This window comes from Schistocerca nitens, chromosome 3 (assembly GCF_023898315.1).
Source record: "Schistocerca nitens isolate TAMUIC-IGC-003100 chromosome 3, iqSchNite1.1, whole genome shotgun sequence".
Lineage (NCBI taxonomy): Eukaryota > Metazoa > Arthropoda > Insecta > Orthoptera > Acrididae > Schistocerca > Schistocerca nitens.
This window is the reverse complement of record NC_064616.1, coordinates 45654038-45660081: the sequence shown is the minus strand read 5'-3', so window position 1 is coordinate 45660081 and position 6044 is coordinate 45654038. Positions and strand designations below refer to the sequence as shown.

The 6044-nt window shown below is 49.3% G+C and overlaps 1 pseudogene; it reads left to right on the top strand.

Annotated features, from left to right (window-relative positions):
* Positions 1-2148: 2148 nt before the first annotated feature.
* On the top strand, positions 2149-2266 carry LOC126250390 (5S ribosomal RNA; annotated as a pseudogene).
* The last annotated feature ends 3778 nt before the right edge of the window (positions 2267-6044 follow it).

Below are 6044 nucleotides of genomic sequence, written 5' to 3'. Positions count from 1 at the left end.
CACCTGCATTTCTCCCTGTCACATACGCCGCTGTTGAGAAGTCCCAGATTCCTTTCGATCTGCCATCATTGTCAGACACTGACAGCGTGACGAGTCTTCAGATTCCCTCTCCATCATCTCCAGCAGAGATGTCATCCTCGGACGCTTGTCAGCACCCTAGAAGCAATGGAATGTCACAGAAGTAATGGACATTGACTCAGGCATCGTACTAACTTGTGCTTTCCTTCCAGTTGGGACGGCGTCAGGTAACGGCCGAGCTCACTCCGATGCGGATAAAAACGGATCAACACGTTCAGAAACAGAAGTTACCAAGGAAGCACAAGGAAAGTAGTTGTACACCATCTGATACTTGTTTCTTCCAGATGCCCGCACAGGGTGGCGAATCGGCGTTGGACGACGCATCGATCTCGGAAGCCCTGCTGCTGAGCATGCTTCCTTCCCAACTTACCTCAGCGGTTTGTCCTCCGCAACTTGTAACGCTCCCCCTCTGTCAGTAAGTCGTCTCTGGAAGACAACGCCATGCAGCAGCGACACAGTGATTCTACCCCTGGACAACAATACACTGGTGCTGCTTCTGTTTCTTGAATGGACGACATGTAGGAGGAATCGCAACTGCCTGTGAATACTGTGGACGGGCCTGTTCCACCAGTTGTGCCCCCTACTACCTCACTGCAGTGAACGCTGCGGCTTCGACCATCGTATACGGCCTGTCCCGGCCGAATGCCACTGGTGGACCCCAAGTCTCGACAACAGGAGTGCCGGGACAGACCTGTCGCCTAGCTATGATTAATGTCACCACTGTCTGTGCGCCATATAAACTAGCGAAGTTCCATAATACACTTTGCACTGCGAACTTAGACGTAGTTCTCTTACAAGAAGTGTATGTTGATGGTTTTCTTAACCCTATTGGGTACAAACCATTCGTCTCCTATGCATCAGATACCAGTAGTGGTGTGGCTGTCCTCATCTGCGTAGGTTTACCTGTCGAAGACATCCAATATCTTCCAGATGAAAGACGCAACGCTCTCACACTCTTTGACCTCCGAATTATTAACATCTGCGCTCCTTCAGGATCGGGGAAGCGACGGGAACGCTTTACCTTCTTTGTGGGAGCCATATTATCCCTCTTTGTGGGGCAGCAAAATGCGATGGTACTAGGTGGTGATTTTAATTCCTCCCCCCATCCACAAGATCAGCTGCCGCTTCATTCCCCTTCCGTAGAGCTTGCCATGATAGCTTACCATCTCAACACAGTGGACACGTGGGAACAAGTTTATGGTAACTACCTCAGTTTCACGCACTACACTGTACATTCTTCCAGTTGCCTTGATCACTTTTATACCTCGTGTTCGCTGGTGAGAAGAACCTGAATGGCGGAGATTTGGCCTGTTGCTTTTTTCGACTATGTAGCGAATGTCTGTACCGTCACCCTCAATCGCCAGAAGGTTTGGCATGGAAGGGGGAAGGGTTGTTTGGAAGCTGATTGTGGCTCTACTGGCGTCTCCCGACTGTCGGCAGCATATCGAGATGACCAAGCGCTTAGACACCTACATTGTTGTGGTGGCTGTCCTGCGCGAAACCTAGCCTCTGCCGGTCCATGATGGCTAATGGCAGAAACTCAGCAGCTTGGAGCAGACAATCCTTGAAGTTTTATTACCGAATGTTGTGGGAGTGCTCTCCGATACTGTTTTCGCCTGAAAGATGTACAATAGTGAAAAGCACCTAAGCACGTACCACAGCCCCCACGCGCCAACACCTCGAAATTACCGTGCTTCGAGCCAACACCTGTGTCCATATGGCTTCGGAATCTCTGTAGATGTACCACCTTGTAGTTGACATGCGGCGACAGCGCCGGGCCCTGAAGCGCTCCATCACTGATGACGAAGACAGACAACATGACTCCCAGTGTGGACACGCCTTTCACATCCTGTTTGCTATTTTGCATACTTACTGTCCTCATTCACTGGCTATTGCTCAAGAAGTCTCCTGGCTCACGTTCGGCACGATACTGGAGGACGCAGCATTGGAATTGGAGGCACCAGTAACAGAAAACGAAGTCCTCGATGCCATACAAACAGGAGCTGCTAAAAAGTCACCTAGCCGTAACGTCATCCCCGCTAATTTTGTATTGCTTTCCAACATCTCTTGCGCAACGGCCTTGCCGCAGTGGATACACCGGTTCCCGTCAGATCACCGAAGTTAAGCGCTGTCGTGCGTGGCTGGCACTTGGATGGGTGACCATCCAGGCTGCCATGCGCTGTTGCCATTTTTCGGGGTGCACTCAGCCTCGTGATGCCGATTGAGGAGCTACTCGGCCGAATAGTAGCGGTGTACTGACCACACTTCCTCAGCTGAGGAGACACTGCGGTCAAATGGTCCCGATGGGCCACTTGTGAGTGCAACATCTCTTAGTGCCTACGTGGACTGTTATCTGTCCCCTGAACTGACGTTCTTGTGGTGAGGGTGCCCAATGTTTTTCTAGAAGGCCTCATTGTCTCTATTCAGAAACCCCACAGCGGTCCCACATCAGTGGGTATCGCCCCTTGACCCTGCTAAACAGTGACGTGAAGTTCTTAACTCGTCTTTAGGCAGCGCGACCTAAGAGGATAGCCCGTCATTTTGTGTCCCATGATCAGGCATCACTAGGCAGAGCGTATAGCATTTGGACAGTGCTCTGCCACTACACGAATCTGAGTCCAGTCGCTCGAGCTCAAAATTTGCCCACGGCTTTGACGTCCTTAGGCATCAATCAGGCACTTGATCAGGGCGATTATTTCCAGAATGAGATTTTCACTCTGCAGCGGAGTGTGCGCTGATACGAAACTTCCTGGCAGATTAAAACTGTGTGCCCGACCGAGCCTCGAACTCGGGACCTTTGCCTTTCGCGGGCAAGTGCTCTACCAACTGAGCTACCGAAGCACGACTCACGCTCGGTACTCACAGCTTTACTTCTGCCAGTACCTCGTCTCCTACCTTCCAAACTTTACAGAAGCTCTCCTGCGAACCATGCAGAACTAGCACTCCTGAAAGAAAGGATATTGCGGAGACATGGCTTAGCCACAGCCTGGGGGATGTTTCCAGAATGAGATTTTCACTCTGCAGCGGAGTGTGCGCTGATACGAAACTTCCTGGCAAATTAAAACTGTGTGCCCGACCGAGACTCGAACTCGGGACCTTTGCCTTTCGCGGGCAAGTGCTCTACCAACAAGTGGTAGAGCACTTGCCCGCGAAAGGCAAAGGTCCCGAGTTCGAGTCTCGGTCGGGCACACAGTTTTAATCTGCCAGGAAGTTTCGTTTTAGGGCGATTATTGTTTTCTTACAGCTGTCCTCCATCATATGGGATACCCAGAAAGTACTGTCGATGTGGCCATACGTCTCCTGCTTGGTGCGACATCCTGGGTGCTGTATAATGTCAGGCTCACACAGCCGATCCTGATCAGGCGCTGTATGGGATAGGGGTATCCCCTGTCGGTACTGTTGTACACCTTTGTCTCAGAACCATTGTTACCTAGCCTACGGCAACGTCTGATAGGGATGTTACTGGTTGGACAACAATGTTGCTACACCGCTTATACGGGCGAGTACAGGGATGCCCCCTGTCGTCGCTGCTGTACGTCTTCGCCCTAGATCCGCTGTTATGTGGCTCACGACAACGTATGATGGGTATGTCACTGGGTGGACATCGATTTGGCTGCAGTGCTTATGCGGACGATTTGATCCTCTGTCTTCAGAGTGCCGACGATAAGCAGACAATGCTTGCTAGGGTCGTGACTACGACGGGGCATCGGCCAGCTCCCTTCATGTAAATAAATCGCGAACTATATCTATCGGTAGAGGCCTGCGATGCGTGAGGGGAGCGTTAATCCACTCGACGTGACCAATACCTTAAGTTGCCTTGGGTACCGATTTTACAGCTGACCTGTGGCGCGCTGCGGCGCTCAACTAGAGACAGTTGTTGCAACGGACTGGGTTTGGACTCACTGAACAGCGCCTCCGTTCCCTCGACATTCTGCGACGTACACGCCCACATAGTATCGCGTTTACCTCACAAGGCGCAAACTCTGCCGGTGCTGCACACGCTGACTTGCCGCATGTTAGCTCCATTTGTTGGCTTGGGGATGATCACCAAAGTCCGCTATGAGTTCCTCATCTTTCCCCAGGCTTGAAGGGGTGCAGGTCCATACCATGTTCCGGATACAGCACGGGCCCACTTTGTCAGCTCACAGTCGACAATGTGGCGGCTTTACCTGACGTGCAGTACCAGCTTACTCACTGATGCATATGCCCGATCTCGTTGTCCCCTCCGGTGACGTTGTCGTACATGCCAGCGGCTTTCTGTCATATCGGACTCTTTTTTTTTTTCTGGAGTACAGCTATGCTTCTGCCTCATTGCCGTCTGTGCGCTTGTTGTTGACGAAGGCGGTCTACACTGAGATGCAACTGGACTGACGGAACAGAAGTACCCGCACTATAGTTGACACAATATATGGCAGGCAGTAAACGCCTCTTTTCTTGACACTACTGCACGCTCCAGGTGATACGTCACCGTCAACGGGAAACAATCAAATCATTTCAACCGAGTTCACATTGGCGACTCTCTGCTTTGTGTCACGCGCGGAACCGCGCGACTGCTACGGTCGCAGGTTCGAATCCTGCCTCGGGCATGGATGTGTGTGTTGTCCTTAGGTTAGTTAGGTTTAAGTAGTTCTAAGTTCTAGGGGACTTATGACCTCAGCGGTTGAGTCCCATAGTGCTCAGAGCCATTTGAACCATTTTTGTCACGCGCGGGCTGCCGAGTACGGACGATCATCTCTCCTTTTTTTTTGCCCAGCAGTAGACGTCTGGCGCTTGGTCCAGCGAATCCTAGCGTTCCTCACACGCGCCACACCTGACGAAATAACACCGCATATGATGCTGTTCTTGGATGACATGTACTACCTGCAGACAAAGACTCACTCTGTGAACTGTTTCCGCAGCCTTGCAGTTCGATATTTTAGTACAACTGACGAGAAGAGTTTGCTCTATCTTTGGACTTAAGTGAACGAACAACATTGCGCCATTATCCACAACCCAAAACGCAAGCAATACTTTTCCAACTTCCTTTGGAATGCTTTCCACTACCCACTGCGTGTTGGAATGTCGCTCCAGTGAGTAGTTGATCTGGTCTGATGCACTATTTTAGAATTCTTGGTACTATGATCCTCAATGGAATTCCCCTTTGTTTTAAAGAAGACGTGCATGGATTTCTCCACGACTACAGGCATGGACTTCACTCCACAGATTTATTTTATTTTATTTATTTAGTTTTAAGAAAAGAAAAGACTTTCTTCTCTGTTATATACTCTTATTGCTACACTTACGTACCTTCGTGGTAATCCGAAAATCTTCTTAGGTAGGACACTGGACTTCACGTAGACACAGACCACGTCAGGATAAAAAGTGCATAATATCCTGCTATTGCGCAATTTTATGGGTAGGCCTGTAGTACAGATACTATTTCTCTTATTAAATTATACTTTTGTCATAAGGACATCCTGGTAAGTTGTAATTCATTTGTATTAGAACAGTGGATATTTTTGTAACATTTCTCGTTGGTTTATTAAATGCAACAGAAAAATATAATAGAGAAAGTATTCATCAACAATATATTCTTTCACATTAAGTAAAACAGTCTGATGCTGCTCAGGAACGTCTATAAAAAGCTACTGATCGGTAGATAAAGAAGTCGTCATCCCAAAATTTCAAGTGCATTTTCGTTCACAAAGATATTTTCTTGATTGTTGTTCTATGACGTAAATATCTGAAGATGCTAGATCAGAAGAATAGGCGTGAAAGGGTTTGCTTTCCAGCCAAGTTTCTGGAAACCAGCAGAGTGTAGATGGGCGTTCTCGTATGGTAACAACACTTTGCATGTCGCGACCGCAAGGTGTCTCAGTTGTTGGCCACAGAGGCCAACTGCAATGGACGCACCCACGGGATGTAGTTCTGATCACAAAACACCTTCTTTGTGCCACCACATGCATGACGCTACATTTTAAGAACTT